At 38.7% G+C, this 24,170-nt stretch overlaps 3 non-coding genes across 3 annotated transcripts; 1 reads left to right on the top strand and 2 right to left on the bottom strand.

The window, feature by feature from the left end:
* Positions 1-21,423: 21,423 nt before the first annotated feature.
* On the bottom strand, positions 21,424-21,496 carry TRNAR-UCG (transfer RNA arginine (anticodon UCG)). Its single transcript has one exon. It is a non-coding gene; the product is annotated as a tRNA-Arg (tRNA).
* A 1,237-nt stretch (positions 21,497-22,733) lies between these two features.
* Positions 22,734-22,844, top strand: TRNAL-CAA (transfer RNA leucine (anticodon CAA)). The gene is made up of 2 exons: positions 22,734-22,771; positions 22,799-22,844. It is a non-coding gene; the product is annotated as a tRNA-Leu (tRNA).
* A 774-nt stretch (positions 22,845-23,618) lies between these two features.
* On the bottom strand, positions 23,619-23,691 carry TRNAR-UCG (transfer RNA arginine (anticodon UCG)). The gene has a single exon. It is a non-coding gene; the product is annotated as a tRNA-Arg (tRNA).
* Between the last annotated feature and the right edge of the window lie 479 nt (positions 23,692-24,170).

A 24,170-nucleotide genomic window follows, 5' to 3' on the forward strand; every position in this document is an offset into this window, starting at 1 on the left:
GGATACGTTTCTCATAGAGAAACATAACTATATTTCCTTTACTTCACATGCCACAATATGCTTTTTATGACCACTGTCCTTCCTCTGACTGATGTTAGACAAAACATTAAAATACATATGGTACATAACAACATAGAAACATATACATAGACATTCATATATGAATATTTGTTGTATTCCCTTAAAGCTCATAGCATTAAAAAATAATAATTTTAAGTATTCAAACGCTCAGTGTTTCTTTGGGAGGAGAGGGAGATTATAAATTATCAAGGCCAAAATCGATCTAAAACAAAGGCCGTTGGAGCAGTGCTGTGGTTGTATTACTGCACAGGGAATTTTTAATCTATTATTTGAAACCTTTTCTGCCAAATGCACTCATACCTCTCTCTTGAGTTAGCTTCTTTCAGAAAAAAATATTTTTCTACATTACTTTGTAAATTTATTTGCAATTTAATCTCTTGCCAATGTGGCAAATCCTGTTTTCTCCAATATCTAGCAATACAGATTTTAAACGCCAAAAGTATATTAACCCATAAGGTCTGCTCATTACTATTTTCCAATTGTCCAGTACAAGATCAGGTATGTAAAATGATAGAACATCCAGGGGACAATTTTTTGTAAATGGAATCCCTTTTGCAAACCTTTTTTTGATTCTATAGAAAGAGGATAATATGTCTGCAATTATTAAGCTCGGAAATTTTTTCTTCTGAAATTGGGATTGAGGTAGCCAGAACAACAAGAAAGGGTCGAGATTTTTAAGATTATATTTCTCTATATTATACCAACCCAAAGAGCTTTTCTCTTTTATAGAGCCCCAGGCCATCATAAAAGCTACTTGAGAGGCTTCATATAGTTCCTTTATATCAGGATAACCTAAACCCCCAGATTCAATAGGTCTTTTAAGAAGCTCCGAGGGTAATCTTATTATTTTAGCTGCCCAAACAAATTGAGATAGTAAGTTTTCCCATTTTAAGATAACATCTTTCGAAACATAAAAAGGTATTAATCGAAAAAGATATAAAATTTTGGGAATTATGTAAGCTTTAAGAATATTAATACGACCCATCCAAGAGAATTCAAGTTTCATCCAATTTGCTAGAGAAGATTTTATTTCTAGAAAAAGTTTCTTATGATTTATATTGGCGATATCTTCTAGTATAGGTCCGATTATAATCCCCAAATAATCAATTTGATGTGTCTGATCATTATTTTGAATATGCCCATGAGCTATAGATATCTGAGACTCAGAGAGATAAAATGGAATCATCTGAGTCTTTGATAAATTAAGTTTGTAATTAGAATAGTATCCAAATTTTTCTATTCCTTTTAAAAAAGCAGGGATAGATAATAAGGGTGCAGATAATGTTAATAAAACATTGTCTGCATATAAGGTAATACTATATTCATGTTTATCAATATTTATACCATGAATATTAGAAGAGTTTCTAATATAGGCAGCTAAAGGCTCAATTGTTAGAGCATATAACAGGGGAGCTAACGGGCAGCCCTGCCTTGTACCATTATAAATGTGAAACATATCTGAGTCTAAAAAAGGGCCTCTAATCTTTGCGACCGGAGATGTATATAAGGCCATAGTTAGGTCATGAAAAAGACCTGTTAAACCAAATGCTTGAAGTGTTTCAGCTAAGAACTTCCAATTGACCCTATCAAATGCCTTTTGGGCATCTAAAGCTACTATAACTGAAGAGATTTTATATCTATGTATATATTCAATGATATTGAAGATTTTGCGCGTATTTTCTTCTCCCGCCCTACCAGGAATGAATCCTGCCTGATCTGGATGTATCAAATCTCGTATTATTCGAGCCAATCTAGAGGCCAGGATCTTAGAATATATCTTCACATCTAAATTGATGAGAGATATTGGCCTGTAGTTAGCAACCAGTGAAGGATCCTTCCCTGGTTTCGGAATTGGCGATATACTCGCCTCCAACATCTCTTTTGGAAAACTTCTTCCAGTAGAAATAGAATTAAAAGATTTTGTTAGGATGGGAGAAATTACTGAGTTCAAGATTGGAAAAAATATAGCTGAAAAGCCATCAGGGCCTGGAGCTTTCCCTTTTTTCAAATTAAGAATTGCAATAGTAGTCTCTTGAGTTGTTAGTGGTTGATTTAATTGTATTAATTTTTCTGCAGAAAGTTTTGGAAGATGCAAGGTCTCTAAAAATTGAGCTATATCAGTAGTAGCAATCTTAGGTTCGGGTAAATTATATAAGGTTTCATAATATTGTTTAAAGGCATTGCCTATCTGTGTTGGTGATATACAAGTTGTTCCATTGTGTATAATTTTTTTTATTCTAGATGATTCAATTTGTGCCTTCAATCTTTTAGTAAGATTTTTCCCTACTCTATTATTTCCATAATGCCAACTAGATTTCAATCTTTGCATTATTGTTTCAGTTTTAATTTTAAGTTTAATGATTATCGATTCTTTAATAGTCTCTAACTGCTTCGAGAAATCTCTGGATGGATATTGTTTATTTAGTCTCTCAAGTTTTGCCAACTCAATATACAGATCGGCAAGTTCTTTACCTCTCTGTTTTTTAATCCAAGCACCCTTTTTTATTAAGTGTCCCCTAAGAACACATTTTAGGGTGCACCACAAATTTAGATCTGAGGTCTCATTATTATCATTATGCTCCAAAAAAGATGTTGTTTGTTTTATCAGATCTATCTTATCGGATTCTGTTTTTAAAAGAGATTCGTTGAGTCTCCAACGAGTTCTTGTTCTATATTGAGGGTTATCCTTGATAGAAATAAATACTGGGGCATGGTCAGACCATGAGATATTTCCAATTAGAGAGGTAGTAGAGATTTCCAAAGAGTGACCAGGCATTAAGAAATAATCAATGCGTGAATATGATTGGTGTACATTCGAGAAGAAAGAGTAGTCTCTTTCCTCAGGATGTTGCACCCTCCACACATCATAAAGGCCATGTTTAAATAGAGAATCGGAAAATGCTTTGGCCCTAGTTTTTAAACACGCATCTGATTTACGGTTCTTCAAAGTCTTAGTATCTTTTTCAATATCGATTATGCAATTCAGGTCGCCTGCTATAATCAATGAGCCTTTAGAGATTTTTTCTATTGTTTCCATAGCTGAATTGAGAAATCTTGTCGATCCTTCTGATGGGGCATATAGGCTAACCATGGTATAGGTAACATCATTTATATTACAGACAAGTATAATCCTTCTTCCTTCCTTATCAGCTTCATGATGTATATACTCAAATTTATTTTTAATTGATATCAATATGGCTACTCCCCGCTTCAGAAGATACATAAATATGTCGGTATCTATGATATTTCCAAGCAGATTTTTCTATTATTTGATTCCAGTGTGTCTCTTGAATAAATGCAATATCTATCCCCTCTTTGATTAATGTGTCATACAAATAAGATCTCTTATATGGAGAATTTAAACCCTGTGCATTAATTGTCATCAATTTAAGGGACATGGAATATTTGTTTTCCCCTCCTCCACCAGCACTGCTCCCTATCCCTCAATCTCCAACTAGAAAACACCTGACAACAACATTCATAAACAAAAAAAACAATCAAACCCAACACACTATGCAGGAAAAACATTATTTCCGCCATTAGTGTGAAGAAATTCCTTGAACCAGCAAGGAATGAGGACGTGTTTTAAGGCCAACGAAGGTAAGGAGCACAATCATCTCTTATTTCCATAAAAATAGTATAAACTATATCTATCTATCCAAATATCATATTTAATGAAATTACGCAAAGCAAAAAAAATAAAATAATTTATAATAATGTGATAATCTACATCTTTTATATTGTTATTAACCATTTATATTATTTCAAGTCAATACATTGCCATCTCAGTAATATATCATTTCCAACCAGTACATACCAACTCAATAACCAGACCAAGATTATAACACAAAATATATCATTTCCAACCAGTACCATGATAGTATAGCCAATCATGATATTTCCCATTTGAGATGGTATTTTAGGTGATAGCTTGTGATAATATCTTATATCTTATATCATTAATCCTGAAAAAAAAAAAAAAAAAAAAGGAGGGGAAATAATATACATATATATATATAAATATACCCATATTAGTATATGATCATAGGTTTTTGTCAATATATGTATCAGAAAGGAAATTTATATTAATAGCTATAATAGAAGTCTCCTTCTTCTCAAGTGATTTATTCTAATAAATCTATTACTATTCACCCATATATATAATGTGTCATGAGTATATATTAGTGTCTTTTAAATTTTCCTATCCTAATATCTCAATTCTAACTTTGTAAAGATATCTTATCTAAAGATTAACAATACTTATATATCTCTGTGAGTCTCTGTGAGTCCCATAATTTTATCTAATATTTTTAAGAGAAAAACAAAAAACAAAAAAAGAATTTGTGATAATCTATATTCTAAGTAATCTATTATATCTTTTATATTGTTATCAACCATTTATATCATTTATATCGTATCCAACCAATACGTTGCCAGCTTAGTGACTGGACTAAAATTATAACACATAACACATCATTTCCAACCAGTACATTGCCAACTCAATGAATAAACCAATCATAATATTTCCCAATTAGAATAGTATTTTAGGTAATAATATGGTAATATCTTATACTTTATATCATAAAAAAAAAACAACAAAAAAACAAAAACAAATGTAAAGATTCCATTTCAGTAAATTGTCCTTTGCTTGTGTAGGATCATTGCAAATATAGATTTTCCCTTGATAATTAATTCGCAATTTTGTGGGGAAACCCCAGGAATAAATAATATTATTTTGCCGTAAACAGGTAGTTGTCACAGTCACGTCCTCGGGTCCTGTTAGCCGCGGGCGGGGGTCTGCTCGCAGATCACGGGGACCCGATACTTCTCCCTCCGGACCCGTGGTCGTCGAGCGGACTACCGCTCGCGGCGCACGGGCATCCGAGGGACGTACACGTTCTCTCCGTGCCGGCGGCGAACAGACCGACCACCGACATGGGAGAAGGAGGGTCGGATCCGGGAACTCCTCGACGAGCAGATCTAAGGCTGCCCGTCTATGCAGGAGTTCCCAGAGGGGTTCCCTTACCTGCTGCCCGGCCGCCGGTCCGTCCACTAGGGACGCAGCTACTCCTTCTGGCTGGTGCCGTGGACGTGATGGACGTCTGGAGGCGTGGCCTTGACTCTGCTCAGGGCGGGATCTTCTGTTTGGCGCCAGATTTAAAAACCTTGCTGTCCTTTCTCAGGCACCCTGTTGTGGTCTTTGCCTGTGACTCTGAGTTTGCTGCTGATCTTTGTTTTTGGACCCTTGCCTGCTTGACCACCCTTTTGCCTTTGTGATTTTGTACCTCTGCTTACCTGCTCCTGTGTACCGACCCGGCTTGTCTGCTAACCTGCTCCTGTGTACCGACCCGGCTTGTCTGCTAACCTGCTCCCGTGTACTGACCCGGCTTGTCTGCTAACCTGCTCCTGTGTACCGACCCGGCTTGTCTGCTAACCTGCTCCTGTGTACCGACCCGGCTTGTCTGCTAACCTGCTCCTGTGTACCGACCCGGCTTGTCTGACACCCTCACCTGTACCTGTTTGCCATACTCAGTACTTACCTGCTACCTGTGTTCACGGAGAGTGTCTCACTGTTGGGATCATCTAAGTCCTGGATTACCACTGTTGGGGCTTCTCCCTATTCAGCAGTTTTCTGGGCAGAATAACTCCTGCGGTGAGTTCCTCTAGTGATACACGAGCGACATTACAACAGGGTCATGGATCCTACTGAGTTAAACAAGGTACTTTCGTCACATGGACAGATGTTGGACTCCCATGAAATCCGTTTTAAAGATATGCAGGACACTCTGGACCAAATGGCCAGAGCCATTCAAGTCTTGGTCAACAGGTCAGACCCTAGGACCGGGAGTTCTGTTTCAACGCTCGGTTCTTCGTCGGCACCCAATCCTTCTTCTCCGACCGTGGCTTCTGGATCAACTTCCATGTCAGCTCCTGTTAAGCTTCCGGCTCCTGCCCGTTACAGTGGTGAACCTGAGTCCTGTCGTGGGTTTCTCAACCAGTGTTCAATTCAATTTGAACTCACTCCTCACCAGTTTCCTTCTGAGAAGGCCAAAGTGGGTTATCTGGTTTCACTATTGTCCGGTAAAGCCTTAGCCTGGGCATCACCCTTGTGGGAAAAGGACTCTCATTTGATTTACAACTGTGCTTCCTTCATTTCGGCGTTTCGGAAAACTTTTGACGTCCCTGGGAAAGCCGCCACCGCTTCTCTGTCCTTGCTACACGCCGTCCAAGGCTCTCGTTCGGTTGCGGACTACGCAATTGAATTTAAAACCCTAGCAGCCGAAGTTAACTGGTCTGATGAAGCCCTTATTGCAGCTTTCTATGATGGGTTATCCGAGCGTCTGAAGAATGAGTTATCTACCCGTGACCAACCTTCTGACCTTGAGGAATTTGTCTCCCTGACATTAAAACTAGATAACCGTATCCGAGAAAGACAGTCGTACAAAGCGAAAAGATATGAACGTACCTTTTCTTATCATCGCCGCTCCCTTTCTCCTCAGAGTCCGTCTCCTCCTGTTGTGCCTCCGGAGGAACCCATGCAATTGGGAGCTACTAAATTGTCGCTTGCTGAGAAATCTCGTCGCAGGTCACAAGGACTTTGTTTATACTTTGGGCAGAAGGGTCATTTTGTACGTTCTTGCACCAACAAACCGGGAAATGCCCACTCCCAGTCCAAGTAAAGGAGCCTTGCCTGGGAGAACAGCATTTAGCTCCTAATTTTGAAAATAATTTTATTGTTCCGGTTTCGTTGGAATGGAGTGGAAGGAAAATCTCTTCGTCTGCTATGTTGGACTCTGGGGCTGCCGGCTCCTTTATCGACAAGTCTTTTGCTCTCCTCAATAAGTTGCCTCTTCTCCAGGTTTTGCCCCCGATTGCCATTTCTGCCATTGATGGCCATCCGTTGCAGCCCTCGTTTATCACTCAACGTACTTCTCCAGTATTACTTTCTGTCGGGATTCTGCACCAGGAAACTATATCTTTCCATGTCATCTCATCCCCGTCATGTCCTGTAGTTTTAGGCCTTCCATGGCTACGCTTACATAACCCTTCGTTAAACTGGGTTACTGGGGATATTTTAGGATGGGGCCCTGCTTGTACCCAGCACTGTCTTCCTACTACCATTATTAAAAACACCTCTATTGCATCTGTTTCTGCTTCGTTGATACCCTGGGCATATCTGGAATACCGGGATGTTTTTGATAAAAAACAAGCGGAGGTGTTACCTCCCCACAGGCCTTATGACTGCCCTATTGAACTCTTACCGGGCACATTACCCCCTCGTGGGCGTACTTATCCACTGTCCTTACCCGAATCCCAAGTTCTAGAAGATTACATCAAAGACAATTTGAAGCGGGGGTTCATTCGCAAATCGACCTCCCCTGCTGGTGCAGGATTTTTTTTTGTTGAAAAGAAAGATGGTGGCCTAAGACCATGCATTGACTATAGGGGTTTGAACAATATCACTGTTAAAAACAAGTATCCGCTCCCACTCATTCCTGAGTTATTTCATCGCTTAAGGGGTTCTACCGTGTTTACCAAATTGGATCTCCGTGGAGCTTATAATTTACTTCGTATTCGTAAGGGTGATGAGTGGAAGACGGCGTTCAATACTAGGATGGGACACTATGAATACACCGTCATGCCGTTTGGGTTATGTAATGCTCCCGCGGTGTTTCAGGAATTCATTAATGACATTTTCCGTGATATATCCTTTCAATTCGTCATTGTCTACTTAGATGATATTTTGATTCATTCTCCGGATCTCCAGTCGCATCGTTCCCATGTTCGTATTGTACTGCAGCGTCTTCGTCAAAATAGATTATACGCCAAACTCGAGAAATGCCTATTTGAAGTACCTCGCGTCTCTTTTTTGGGCTTCATAATTTCAGCCTCTGGATTTGAGATGGACCCTGCGAAACTTTCCGCCATCTCAGAATGGCCTCAACCTCAAGCATTACGTCCTCTTCAGAGATTTTTGGGCTTTGCTAATTATTATAGAAAATGTATTAAAATTTTTTCCAAGATTGTGACTCCTCTTACCAATATGACGAAAAAAGGTTCTGATTGTAAACACTGGTCAGCAGAGGCTCTTCAGGCTTTCGTATTACTTAAGAATGCCTTCGCTACTGCGCCGATATTATGTCATCCTGACGCTTCCAAACCCTTTATTGTTGAGGTGGATGCTTCTGAGGTGGGGGTAGGAGCTTTCCTTTCACAGCGCAGGGATTTCTACTCTAAACTCCATCCGTGTGCCTATTTTTCCAAGAAATTTTCTACGACTGAAACGAATTATGACGTGGGGAATCATGAACTGTTAGGCATTGTTATGGCCCTTCAAGAATGGAGACATCTGCTGGAAGGGGCAAGAAATCCTATAACTATTTTAACTGACCATAAGAACCTTGAGTATCTTAGCCATGCTAAAAGACTTAATCCTAGGCAAGCCAGATGGTCTCTGTTTCTTTCTAGATTTATGTTCTTTATCTCGTACCATCCAGGGTCCAAGAATATTAAGGCTGATGCGTTGTCCAGACAGTTCGTATCTGATGCGGATACTAAGTCTGAGCCCGAACCCATTATTTCACCGTCCCGGATTATCTCTGCGGTTTCCACCCACTTACATTCCCCCCTGGTTTCCCGTATCCTTAAGGCTCAGACTGAGGTTCCGGTTCATAGTAAATGGCCGATGGGTACTCTTTTTGTTCCTGCATCTGAAAGGGAAAATGTTTTGTCCTGGGCACATGCTTCTCTACCTACTGGCCACCCTTGTGCCCATCGTACTGTTGAGATTGTGAGTAGGCAGTTTTGGTGGCCCGATGTCAGGTCTGATTGTATGGATTATGTTGCCTCCTGTACCACTTGCGCGATCGCCAAAGGTTCTCATGCCAAGCCGTCCGGCCTGCTTCAACCTTTGCCCATTCCCCTTCGACCCTGGACACACTTAGCTATGGACTTTATCGTCGACCTCCCGCCATCTCAGGGCAATACTGTCATTCGGGTGGTAGTTGATCGGTTTTCTAAAATGGCACATTTCGTTCCCCTTCCCAAATTACCTTCGGCTCCAGAGTTAGTGCCTGTTTTCGTTGCCAATGTTATCCGTCTGCATGGCATTCCGCTGCAAGTGGTATCTGATCGTGGGGTACAATTTACGGCTTTATTTTGGAAAACATTCTGTGCCTCCTTGGGCATATCTTTAGCCTTTTCCTCCGCTTATCACCCCCAAACTAACGGTATTTCGGAAAGAACCAATCAAACCTTAGAACAGTTTTTACGTCTGTTTATTAATGATCACCAAAATAATTGGTCTCAACTCCTGCCCTGGGCAGAATTTGACAGAAATAATGTCGTTCATGAATCCTCTGCTGTTTCTCCTTTCTTCTGTAATTACGGCTATCATCCGTCATCTCTACCCGCTTCACTCGGTGACTCCCAGGTTCCTGCTGTAGATCTGTATATTCGACAATTACCGTTAGTTTGGGAAAAGGTTCACCAATCTTTAGATAAGGCTGCCTGTAATTTCAAACGCCACTCTTACCGTCATCGTCGTTTAGGTCCCTCATTTATGGCAGGTGATAGAGTCTGGCTATCTACCAAAAACATTAAACTTAAAGTCCCATCCATGAAACTTGCCCCTCGATATATCGGTCCTTTCAGGATTCTTCGTAAAATTAATCCTGTCGCCTATGAGTTGTTCCTTCCCCCTTCCCTTAGAATACCCCGTGATTTTCATGTTTCCCTGCTCAAACCCCTTACCTGTAACCGGTTCTCCAAATTTACCCCTCATCCTCGTTCTGTGATTGTGGATTCCCACACTGAATATGAAGTACAATCTATTCTTGACTCTAAGAAAGTTAGAAATTCTATTCATTATTTAGTTCATTGGAACCGGAGGAAAGGTCATGGGTTCGGTCCTCGGATTTACATGCCCCTGCCTTACTTCGCTCCTTTTATGCTAAAAATCCTGATAAACCTGGGAATTTACGGCCTTCGGCCGGCCTTCGGGGAGGGGGCAATGTCACGTCCTCGGGTCCTGTTAGCCGCGGGCGGGGGTCTGCTCGCAGATCACGGGGACCCGATACTTCTCCCTCCGGACCCGTGGTCGGCGAGGGGACTACCGCTCGCGGCGCACGGGCACCCGAGGGACGTACACGTTCTCTCCGTGCCGGCGGCGAACAGACCGACCACCGACATGGGAGAAGGAGGGTCGGATCCGGGAACTCCTCGACGAGCAGATCTAAGGCTGCCCGTCTATGCAGGAGTTCCCAGAGGGGTTCCCTTACCTGCTGCCCTGTCTGCTAACCTGCTCCTGTGTACCGACCCGGCTTGTCTGCTAACCTGCTCCCGTGTACTGACCCGGCTTGTCTGCTAACCTGCTCCTGTGTACCGACCCGGCTTGTCTGCTAACCTGCTCCTGTGTACCGACCCGGCTTGTCTGCTAACCTGCTCCTGTGTACCGACCCGGCTTGTCTGACACCCTCACCTGTACCTGTTTGCCATACTCAGTACTTACCTGCTACCTGTGTTCACGGAGAGTGTCTCACTGTTGGGATCATCTAAATCCTGGATTACCACTGTTGGGGCTTCTCCCTATTCAGCAGTTTTCTGGGCAGAATAACTCCTGCGGTGAGTTCCTCTAGTGATACACGAGCGACAGTAGTAATATCAAAATATTTTTTTCTGTGTATTCTGGTTGCACGTGAAAGATCGAGATATGTAGTTAGGGATGCAAATTTTGCAATTTTAGTAGGGTTCCTTCTCATTTCTTTAACTAGATCTTCTTTGATTCTGGAGTTGGCAAAACAGATAATAACATCTCTAGGTGTATTTGTTTGTGTCCAATTAGGAGGCAGCGGAAGTCTATGGGCTCTTTCAATTAATATCGGACCGTATTTTGGACAGTCTATATATGTTGAAAGTAGTTCCATCAAGTACGGTTCCAGTTCGATCACATCTTCAGATATCCCACGAATTTTAAGATTTTGTCTGCGTGACCTGTCTTCTAGGTCTGCAAGTTTAAGATCTTGTCTTGTTAAATCTGCTTTTAATACTTCATTTTGAGATTGAAGCTGTTTGATTTTCAAATGTAGCATAGTAATTTCTTTTGATTGAGCAGCTAAAGTGACCTTCATATGGGTCATTTCTTCCTTATATTCTTTAAGATTATGGTCCAAATCAGCTTTAATTTTAATATATAAAGAATCTAGTGCCATCATCAAATTGGTCTTTGTAATATAATCTGGCGGGTTGGTTATACTAATCTCACTTAGTCGATCTGGAGACGATTTAGATGATAAGACAGAAGTATCCGTTTGACTTTTAGGAGAGTAGTAGGCACTAATTGGAGGAGGTTTCTTTGTTTTCACAGACATTTTAGATTTTTCCTCTTTATCACCCTTGCCAGTTTTGTCACCTTTTGGAGGCATTATCGTTGCCCGCTTTTATCTATAGAGAAGAGACCTTTAAAAATCTTTACGCCTTTAAACCAGAATCTATTTAAGGCGAATTAGTGCAAATTATATGCAAATCCATACACATCAGATTTCAAAAAATGAAAGGTATAATCTTCAATAGCAATATAGGATGTTATTTCCAAAAAAAAAAAAAAAAAAAAGGGAGTATTTATATATATATATATTTATACATATATACACAGTTCGTATGTTTCATGTATTTCTTGTTGGTTTAATTCAAGTTTTAGTAATTTAATTTAGAGATATCAAGAGTGTAATAGCCAGTAGCCAGGAAACTCACGGTTACCGCTTCCGACTTTATTGGAGCTTTATTGGCACTCTGCCACGCTTAGTATCCGCGTCCAGCTAATTCAGGTTTTAGTAATTTCATTTCGAGATATCAAGAGTGTAATAGCCAGTAGCCAGGAAACTCACGGTTACCGCTTCCAACTTTATTGGAGCTTTATTGGCACTCTGCCACGCTTAGTATCCGCGTCCAGCTTCTAACACTCACGCCGCAATTGGTTGCCAAAACGTAGGAAACAAAAAAAACCAAAAACAACAGATGAAGCACCGCCGTCAGGAAACCGTCAGGAAACCGTCAGGAACCCAAAAAACAAAGGTTCGTCATCCGGAGTCCAAGCAATCCCCACCGCTCCACATCCAAAACTCAGCACTCTGTCTCCATTCCACCCCCCATCAAGGAGGAGAAGAAAAGGCACCGTCGTCTGAAGCCGTCCCGAGCTCAGGGCTCAGCACTGGTCACTGCGTGCGGTCGGTGCTTAATGCTCGGTGCTCGGTGCTCGGCGTTTAACATTCGGCGGTCGGCGGTCGGCGGTCAGCGGTCAGCGGTCGGCGTTTGGGATTACGGTACTTCCGCGCTAGCCATGCTGCCCCTTCACCATCCGCCGGCCCATCACCACGCCTCAAACGTACGTAGTTACGTGACTACGTCATCACTCTTATCCTGACTGATGTTAAATAAGAACACGCAGACAAACATAGGACACAGAAACGACTAATGCATTTGAAACATCTATGTACGAAGGACTATGCGTGAGTCAGATAGGTGGTTTCATGACGTTTTCCGCGTCCATATCTAGGCTCTGTGGCGCAATGGAGAGTGCATTAGACTTCTAGCACTTGACAAGGCATTCAAAGGTTGTGGTTTTTCCAGTGGTTGACTGCATTTGATGTTCTTGTTTAGTTATAAGTTGCAATATCCACAAATTGCCTCTGAAAAATTTCTGTAATACTATTGACAGATCTTAAAATGACAGATTTTAATTGAAAGATTAAATTGTATTTCCAAATATCCACAATTTGTCTGTGAGAAATTATGGTAATCTGAAACAATAGAACTATCTAACACAAGTATGGAAAGCAGTTTAGCGCTCCGTTTGTAAGATTAAAGTTTTGATGCGAAAATAATGCCAATATTCAAAGGTTGTGGGTTCGAGTCCCACTAGAGTGGTGTTTTTTTTCCAGTGGTTGACTGCATTTGATGTACTTGTTTAGTTTTAGGTTGCAATATCCACAAATTGTCTCTGAAAAATGTCTGTAATACAATTTACAGATTTTACTCTAGTGTGAAATGTGTTTCAGTAGTGGGCCCTGTGGCACATTATACAAAGGATGATCACATAGATTTCTTTGGGCAAAAAGATTAGGAAATGTACAACAGAAAATCAAGGGTGCCCTGTGACTCTTATGGAGCCACTTGGAGCCAAAGTCTTCATAACAATAGTTGGAGAAAGAATTAAAGTTTGCTTTTAAGTGTTTGAAACAGTACATCGCAATCAACTTTGATTTCATTAAAGGTGTTGGCAACGCACAATACGTAGAAGAACCCTGCATGCCCAGAGGGCGATAAGTTTGGTGGTCATATGGCACATCAAAAAACACATGTGAAATCTTAGCCTTCACATGCAGGATCTCAAGTCTGCTTACCCTGTGACTCTAATGAAGCCACTTTAAACCAATGCAGTGGCAAAAGGTCCCCTAAGAGCTAGTCCCTTGCCTTGAAACCATGTAAAAAAATATCTACTTTCTTAACAGCAGTAGCTTGTCAAGATGGCTGAGTGGTCTAAGGCTCCAGACTCAAGAATGCTATCTTCTCTCTGCGAGGGTCTTCTAGTCTCCATGTGGAGGCGTGGGATCAAATCCCCCTTCTGACAGTCATCTTTCTTTTGTGCTTTGAGCTTCATTTAATTCAACAATTTTTTGAGATCCAAGACTGAATTTAAGCGTTGAAAGAGTACATTGCAGAAGACATTGATTTCATAACATAAGACAGCAATGTACAATCTCTAGACTCAAAAGAACAGTAACCTGGGGATCTAAATCACCAGCAACCTCAAGACAACTCAAATCCGCAATCTTCCAATCCAAAGTCAGACACCTTACCAATTAAGCAACGAGGTCTGGACGGAACGCGAGAGTCTTATTCCGCACTTTGGAGACAAGACATACCGAAAGAGGAAAATAACGACCCAGGTGTAGATACTTTCCAATAGCTGTCACATAGATTTCTTGGGGGAAAGAGATTAGGAAGTGTACAACAGAAAATCAAGGGTGCCTGTGACTCTTATGGAGCCGCTTTGAGCCAAAGTCTTCATAACAATAGTTGGAAAAAGAAGATAAAAAAAAACTGGACGGTGGTGTGATGACGTGAGACCCTCACGGGGTGGAGCGTTGGAGCGTGCGGGATGAACTTCAGGTGATGGCGTCCTGCGATCTGCCTCCCCGGTATGCCTGACGATCTTGCTGCGAACTCTCAGCGTGTGGCTAGCGTACGGTTTCTTCCCCCGGCTTCCTTGGAAGTTCTTCGGTTGCAGCAACCCCGGGAGAACATCCTGAGGTGTGGCAGCTACCGATTGATGCTCCATATTGAAGGACTCGGCTATGTTGCCGTTATGCTGGAAGCTGGAATGAGACCGAGAGAAATCTAATATTTGGCGGGGAAACGCGCTACAGATTTTTGATCCTGAGGAGCTGTGGCAGGTGTCCGAGTGGGATCTTCAGAGTTCCTGGAAATCGTCAAAAGTACTTTCTATTTATTTATTTATTTATTTATTTATTTTTGGATCAAGATTGGAATTATTTTTTGGAACCTGTCTATATTACAATCATGATGGTGGAGGACATTCTAATTTGGTAACAGATCTAGGGATATTTCCATTGAAAAAAGAAAAGGAAAAGGGAAAAAATGTATGATTATACTAATATATTGAAAGTACTATAATCATGTTGGAAACAGACTTTATAACTTAATCATGTTGGAAAACAGACTTTATAATTTAATCAAGCTACACAGGAGTAAGAAAATTGATCCCTTTATATGAATTCAACTTTACCAATCATCCTATCAATCATGCTATCAATTATGTTATCAACCCATTATCTATACACATGAATTCAGATTTGGATGGAATTAACTGATCCAGTTTATCTCCACTACGTGATACGGCTTGCGTCTTCTAATCATGTTGAAATCTAATTTAAATTATTAATTATTATAATTATGCTGGAATAGGACACCTTAATCTAATCAAGCTTGGAAGGAGGTGAAATTTGATTTGTCTCTGTGATTCTAATCAACTAGTGGATCATGGTCTATATATAAATTATTGATTTTGGGATCATATATTTTGATTCATATTTTGACACATACTTCACTAATGAATTTTGACACATACTTCACTAATGAATTTATAAAATTTTGATTATCACTCAATACTTGAACTGTGGTTATAAGAAGAAAAAAAAAGAAAGAAAGAAAAAAAAAACAAGGAAAAGGAGAGGGAAAAAAAAGTAAAAAAGAAAAAAAAAAATAAAAAAAATATAGTCATAATCTTTTTATTTGTTTATTTCGATATTTACAATAATAAAGAAGACACGATGGCGTCAAAAAGAGAGGATCCAAAATCAAAAAAAAGAGAGAAAAGAGATCTAGACCAAAAAAAAGAAAAAAAGATTTCTATGCTATTTTCACCCCAGGTTCATAGGAAAATGGAGGAATCTGTGTGCTTATCTGATTCCACTATTGATGAAATTGGAAGACACTCTTTAAATCCTGCAGCACAATCTACTCAAATGATTACCAAAGAATATTTGCAATTATGTATGGAATCTCAGCTGAACTCATTTAAAGATGAACTCATGAAAGTGAACATGGAGTGGAAAAGTGAATTTAAAAAAACGCAAGAATGTTTCAATCTAATTATGCAAAAGAATGAGTTTCTTGAATTAGAGTTAAAATCAATTAAAGATGACCTTAACCATAAAGAGAACATCATAAGAAACCTGGAACAAAAATTAAATGACGCCGAGGATCGCACACGCAGGAAGAACTTAAGGATACATGGCATTTCGGAGGATATTAAGCAGGACTCTATCAGAACGTATTTGAAAGAATTGTTTTTAGATATGGGCATCCGTGATGTTGATAGAGACGATATGATTGAACGTGTACACAGAACGTTAAAACCAAAGAATCTTGCTGAAGGAAAACCCAGAGATATAATTATTCGCTTCTCAACTTTCTTTATACGATACAAAATATTATTGGCAACAAGTAAATATGTTCCGAAAGTAGATAAATTTCAAAACTTAATGTTCTTTCAAGATCTCTCTCTATTTACTAGACAAAAGAGATTTGAATTTAAAGAAGTGACCAAGATTTTGAGAGAGCAAAATATTAGATACTCGTGGGGATTCCCAGTAAAATTGTTTATTATGTCCGCTCAGCATCAACCAGTTAAGCTATCAACGGTTGATGAAGCTAGGAGTTGGCTTAAAGGAAATGTAGTACATGGTTTGCAATAATAATCTCGCGGATGCGCGACTTCTGGGGGGGGATTTTTTTTTTTTTTTTTAGTGTGTGTTATTTATACAAAATTATATAGGTGTAATCTCATATTATATGGTTTTTGAAGGAGTGTAGGAGGAATATTCACTTGTGCTATTATTAAACTACAGGTATTGGTGAATTAATGGATTTGAAGGGTATGTACATATGCAATAATGATATAATTTAATCCACACTTAGTTTAAAAAAAAAATTTAATTAGATATAAAGCATTTTACCATTTGGAGTATGGTGTTTCTAATTTCACGATATATGCCACTTAACACATAATTATACTTATAACTTAAATCTTTTATATTTTTACGGGATCTTATTTCCCTAAAATATCTTTATTGATCACTTAGGATTAATTTTGGCATAGACAAGATTAATATGATTAACTGCCAAATACACTAGTTTTTTTTTTTTTGTTTATTTTTATTTTTTCGGGGTTTTTTTGTTTTTTTTTTCCCCCCTCACCCATTTGGTCTATTTATTATTCTTTCCTCAATATAGATTAGTTCCCGTATAGCTCCTCAACAAGGTGGAGTTACTATGTCCTGGGAGAATGTTGGGTTTTTTCTCCGATGTTTGGATAGTATTTGGGCTTCCATTAATTTTTGTAAATTGTGTTATTTGTGTGTGGATGTAGGATGTATGGATTGTGAGGGTGTCAAGCCTTATCAGGTTTATGTTAGTTATAATAACCATCCGAAACATGGAAGATCTATTTAAGATTATTTTGTTGAATGTTCAAGGTTTAAATCTGCCTCATAAAAGATATTCGCTATTCAATTATATAAATAATCATCATATAGACATATGTTGCGTCCAAGAAACACATTTGAAAAATGCAGATATCTACAGACTGAACAATAAAAGATATATGGTGCTTGAACATTCATCGTTACCTAGCAGGAAAAAGCGAGGTGTAGCTATCCTAATCTCAAATAAAATTAAAGTTGAGTTGATCTATAAGCAGAAGGATTCTCACGCTAGATATGTTTTCATAGTGTGTAAATTAGACGAGAGATTATTTTCTATTTTGAATATATATGCACCTAATTATAAACAGAACCATTTCTTAAATGGCACACTACAAAAAATTCAGAAATATACCCAGGGAACCTTTTTGTGTATGGGGGACTTTAATTGTGCTCCTGATGCAGTATTGGACACTCCCAGTCCCCGAGGTAGAACTCCTAACAGAAATCAAGTTAATTTATCTAATGCTTTCAGTATTACTCTTGGTAAATATAAACTCTATGACATTTGGAGGACGTTGAGACCGGCAGACAAAGATTATACCTTTTTTTCGGGTCGACATAAGACTTTTTCACGTATAGATCTTATATTAACTACAGCGAACGTGATTTCAGATTGTAAGCGCATTAGTATAGGAAATGCAGCCTGGACAGATCATGATCCAGTTTGTCTGGAAATAGAAAAGAAATTTCATTTGACTTTACGCCCTTGGATAAATGAATCATCATTAGGCTGTAAGGATTCTCTTGATTACATTTCCCAGACGACCACTCAGTTTTTTCTTGAGAATTTGACGCATAATATGAGTCTGGGTAATATCTGGTGCGCTTATAAATGTGTCTTGAGAGGATATTTAATTAAAAAAGATGCATATAATAGGAAAAAAGGAAAAGAAAAATTGTCTGATCTATATATTTCATTGAGTAATTTAAAAAGGAAGTGCGGTCAATCTCATGGAGAACAAGACATTATGAATATGATTAAAATCAAAAAAGAAATTGAGGACCGTTTAATAAGTAAAGCAAATTATAATTTGATTAAGTTAAAGCAAAAATTCTACTACGCTGGGAACCGGGCAGAGAAACAGCTTACCAACCAATTAAAAAATAGAAATTTAAAAAATCGAATTCTTAAACTTATAGATGGGGATAAATATATTTCTAGTCCTGATAATATTGGGACATCTTTTGGTAAGTTTTATACATCCCTGTATAATATTGTAGGTCAATCCCAAGATGATGTACAGATGAGACAATATCTGCAGGACTCCAGATTGCCGAAGTTGACTGATACATTGATAGAACAATTGGACGCTCCCTTTTTGGAGAGTGAAGTAAATGTAGCGATAAAAAAACTAAAAGTACGTAAAGCTCCTGGTCCCGACGGATATACAGCACTGTTTTATAAAAAACTGTCCAAATTGATAGTTCCGCACCTAACAAGTATGTTCAACGAAATCAGCGCAAATAAGTCCTTTCCTAATGGCATGTTGGAGGCTATTATTCTTCCTATACCTAAAGCTGGGAAAGAGTGCCGATTATAGGCCAATCTCTTTGATTAATTTGGATACTAAAATATACTCTTCAATACTAGCTGCCCGTTTAAAACCATTGTGCCCACAGTTAATTTGTAGAGATCAGTCTGGCTTTATAAAAGGAAGACAATCTAGTGATAATGTCCGTAAGATTATTGACATAGTAGAATATGTAACCACTCATGAAATTCCATCAATCCTCTTGGCTTTGGACGCGGAAAAGGCCTTTGACCGGGTTAACTGGACCTTCTTAGAACAGACATTGAGGTCTTATGGCTTTGGTGAAGGCTTTATTCGAGCTGTTATGGCGTTGTATACAACACCAACCGCAATGGTAGTTGGTCAAGGCTTTAAATCTGAACGTTTTAGATTAAATAACGGGACTCGACAAGGTTGCCCATTGGCACCTTTGCTATATATTCTCACATTAGAACCATTAGCTTCGAGAATTAGACTCAATAAAAGCATTAAAGGAATAAGAATTGGTGATTTGGAAAATAAACTTTGTCTATACGCGGATGACATATTACTATCTCTGTATGATCCGTTAAATTCAGTTGATCATTTGATGGCCGAAATTAATTTATTTAGCAGCTTCTCGAATTATAAATTGAATATCACAAAAACACAAGCTGTAATGATGAATATCTCGGCTTCATCAAAAACTAGCATTGAGGAATCCTTCGAATTCTCTTGGGCGACCGATAAAATCGACTACCTGGGGGTTGTAATCCCAATCAAGATTTCGGAAATTATAGAAGTTAACTTTAGTAAATTACGAGATGAATTGATTAAGCAAATTAAAGAGTGGAAAGGCCTTTTTATTTCTTGGCTTGGTAGAATGAATGTCATTAGATCCTATATAGTCCCCAAATGGTTATATCTTCTTCAAATGATTCCGGTCAGGCTCCCGTTGTTAGATTGGTTTGTGATTGAGCAAGAGTTGACAGGCTTCTCAAATCTGGAATGCATACTTTGGCTACATCATTTTAAGCTTAAATCAATTAGAAATAACCTACCAATTACTCTCCATAGTTCTATGGAGTTTTGGGAGTATATTAAGCCTTGATTAGGCCTCCGTAATAAAATAGTTTCAACAGCTCCGCTTGAAACTCTCCAGTATAATATCTCCCAATTAAATTTGAGAAACTGGACCAACTATAGGAATAAAAGGATTATAGATATTTTGATACAGGATAAAACAAAAACGTTCTCTCAGCTCTCAGAGGAATTTGAATTCGGCAATCTGGAGTCCTTCAATGTCTTTAGGATAACTTTCTATGTTAGATCTCATTTGTATGTGCAGTCCTCATCTATTTTGAGTCAAAAGATCTGCGATATGTTTTCTACAGAAATTATTCTAAAAAGCCTAAAAAAGTGGTATATACTGCTTGAAGAAATAGAAACTCCCCTTGTTCATATTGCATTAAAATCATGGCAATCAGACTTAAAGTGTCTGATAGATTTAAATATATGGATTGGTAGTTTATTTGAAATTAAGAAAATTTCGCATTGCCTCAACATGATTGAACTGCATTACAAGATAATGTGGAGATGGTATATAACCCCGGTGAAACAGTGTAAATTTAATTATAATGCGTCCCCTCTCTGTTGGAGATGCCGTTCTTCTTTAGGATCATTCTCCCATATCTGGTGGGAATGCCCACAGATCCAAAGTATTTGGCAAGATATATTTAAGCTCATTTCTGATACTTTAAATCAAAACATAGCACCTACTATGCGAAGAGCCCTACTACATTTTGATTTAAACGGATTTCGATTTAACCAAAGGGCTTTTGTAGTACAATGCTTGCTAGCCATGAAGATAATTTTAGCTAGACAATGGCTACAATCATTATCTATTTCTTTGGATCATGTGGTGAATCAAATCAGCCATCAATGTTTGATGGAACGTGGCTTTTTTCTATCTCACCAGTGTTTACAGAAATTCCATAACATCTGGAGACCGTGGCTGACTCGGCACCCTGACATTCTCCCAAATTTATAACATAACGTATAAACATACTGATTATATCAACTTGGCTTGACAGTTTGAATGTATTGTATGGATGGTTTGTTGGTGATTCTTTTTTTCTTGTGGTTTTTTTTGGGTTTTTTTGGGGTTTTTTTTGTTTTTCTTCTTTTTCTCGTTGTGGGGTATAGACTGGGAAGTTTTGCTGTAATCCCGGTCTAATTGTGTTGTATATGTTTTATATTGCAATTTTAGACGCATCAATAACTTATATATACAAAGTAGAAAAACTTGTTCCATTCTCTGTAAGTGGAATGATGAATATCTGCACATATATGCTGCTATATTTATAAGTGGAATGATGAATATATGTATACATATGCTGCTATATTTATTATCGGCACTTTCTGCTTATATATATGTTTTTCTTTATATTGTATGTGATGTGGTCTAATAAAAAAAAAAAAAAAAAAGTTTTTGAAAGAGTAAATTGCAGACAACTTTGATTGAATCAAATCTCGCAACAACGCACTATCCGTAGAGGTACCGTGTAGGCCAAGATGGGGTTACATTCGGTGATCATATGGCACATTGAAAAAAAACACTTGAAATCTTAGTTTTGACATGTCTGCCTTTCATACCAAGAGGGACTAAAAATCTTGGGTGACACGTAACATGGAAAGAAACTGTTGAAATCTTAGTTTCCACTTGCCTGACATTCATTGATATGGAAGAACTCTAAAGAACAACAAAACCAAACCTCCATCAACTCCGACCACAAAGGGACTCGAACCCTCAATCTTCTGATCCGAAGTCAGATGCCTTATCCATTAGGCCACGCGGTCTGCATGTAAAGTTTGCGAAAAAATGTGTGGATACGTTTCTCATAGAGAAACATAACTATATTTCCTTTACTTCACATGCCACAATATGCTTTTTATGACCACTGTCCTTCCTCTGACTGATGTTAATTAAGAACACGCAGACAAACATAGGACACAGAAACGACTAATGCATTTGAAACATCTATGTACGAAGGATTATGCGTGAGTCAGATAGGTGGTTTCATGACGTTTTCTGTCTACGTATCGAGGCTCTTTGGCGCAGTGGATAGCGTATTGGACTTCTAGCACCTGACAAGGCATTCAAAGGTTGTGGGTTCGAGTCCCACCAGTGTTGTTATTTTTCCAGTGGTTGACTGCATTTGATGTTCTTGTTTAGTTGTAAGTTGCAATATCCACAAATTGTCTCTGAAAAATTTCTGTAATACTATTGACAGATCTTAATCTGACAGATTTTAATTGAAGCATTAAATTGTATTTCCAAATATCCACAATTTGTCTGTGAGAAATTATGGTAATCTGAAACAATACAACTATCTAACACAAGTGTGGAAAGCAGTTTAGCGCTCCGTTTGTAAGATTAAAGTTTTGATGCGAAAATAATGCCAATATTCAAAGGTTGTGTGTTCGAGTCCCACTAGAGTGGTGTTTTTTTTCCAGTGGTTGACTGCATTTGATGTGCTTGTTTAGTTTTAGGTTGCAATATCCACAAATTGTCTCTGAAAAATGTCTGTAATACAATTGACAGATTTTACTCTAGTGTGAAATGTGTTTCAGTAGTGGGCCCTGTGGCACATTATACAAAGGATGATCACATAGATTTCTTTGGGCAAAAAGATTAGGAAATGTACAACAGAAAATCAAGGGTGCCCTGTGACTCTTATGGAGCCACTTGGAGCCAAATTCTTCATAACAATAGTTGGAGAAAGAATTAAAGTTTGCTTTTAAGTGTTTGAAACAGTACATCGCAATCAACTTTGATTTCATTAAAGGTGGTGGCAACGCACAATACGTAGAAGAACCCTGCATGCCCAGGGGGCGATAAGTTTGGTGGACATATGGCACATCAAAAAACACATGTGAAATCTTAGCCTTCACATGCAGGATCTCAAGTCTGCTTACCCTGTGACTCTAATGAAGCCACTTTAAACCAATGCAGTGGCAAAAGGTCCCCTAAGAGCTAGTCCCTTGCCTTGAAACTATGTAAAAAAAATATCTTCTTTCGTAGTAGCAGTAGCTTGTCAGGATGGCCGAGTGGTCTAAGGCGCCAGACTCAAGTAATGCTATCTTCTCTCTGTGAGGGTCTTCTGGTCTCCATGTGGGGGCGTGGGTTCAAATCCCACTTCTGACAGTCATCTCTTTTTGTGCTTTGAGCTTCGTTTAATTCAACAATTTTTTGAGAAAGAATCCAAGATTGAATTTAAGCGTTTAAAGAGTACATTGCAGAAGACATTGATTTCATAACATAAGACAGCAATGTACAATCTCTAGACTCAAAAGAACAGTAACCTGGGGATCTAAATCACCAGCAACCTCAAGACAACTCAAATCCGCAATCTTCCAATCCAAAGTCAGACACCTTACCCATTAAGCAACGAGGTCTGGACGGAACGCGAGAGTCTTATTCCGCACTTTGGAGACAAGACATAACGAAAGAGGTGAAAATAACGAACCAGGTGTAGATACTTTCCAATAGCTGTCACATAGATTTCTTGGGGGAAAGAGATTAGGAAGTGTACAACAGAAAATCAAGGGTGCCTGTGACTCTTATGGAGCCGCTTTGAGCCAAAGTCTTCATAACAATAGTTGGAAAAAGAATTCATGTTTGCTGAAAGTTTTTGAAAGAGTAAATTGCAGACAACTTTGATTGAATCAAATCTCGCAACAACGCACTATCCGTAGAGGTACCGTGTAGGCCAAGATGGGGTTACATTCGGTGATCATATGGCACATTGAAAAAAAACATTTGAAATCTTAGTTTTGACATGTCTGCCTTTCATACCAAGAGGGACTAAAGATCTTGGGTGACACGTAACATGGAAAGAAACTATTGAAATCTTGGTTTCCACTTGCCTGACCTCCATTGATATGGAAGAACTTTAAAGAACCAAAGCTCCAGCAACTCCGACCACGAAGGGACTCGAACCCTCAATCTTCTGATCCGAAGTCAGACGCCTTATCCATTAGGCCACGCGGTCTGCATGTAAAGTTTGCGAAAAAATGTGTGGATACGTTTCTCATAGAGAAACATAACTATATTTCCTTTACTTCACATGCCACAATATGCTTTTTATGACCACTGTCCTTCCTCTGACTGATGTTAGACAAAACATTAAAATACATATGGTACATAACAACATAGAAACATATACATAGACATTCATATATGAATATTTGTTGTATTCCCTTAAAGCTCATAGCATTAAAAAATAATAATTTTAAGTATTCAAACGCTCAGTGTTTCTTTGGGAGGAGAGGGAGATTATAAATTATCAAGGCCAAAATCGATCTAAAACAAAGGCCGTTGGAGCAGTGCTGTGGTTGTATTACTGCACAGGGAATTTTTAATCTATTATTTGAAACCTTTTCTGCCAAATGCACTCATACCTCTCTCTTGAGTTAGCTTCTTTCAGAAAAAAATATTTTTCTACATTACTTTGTAAATTTATTTGCAATT

Source organism: Sceloporus occidentalis, unplaced genomic scaffold, assembly GCF_023333645.1.
Source record: "Sceloporus occidentalis isolate IW3139 unplaced genomic scaffold, rSceOcc1.0.p SCAF_67, whole genome shotgun sequence".
NCBI classification, from domain to species: domain Eukaryota; kingdom Metazoa; phylum Chordata; class Lepidosauria; order Squamata; family Phrynosomatidae; genus Sceloporus; species Sceloporus occidentalis.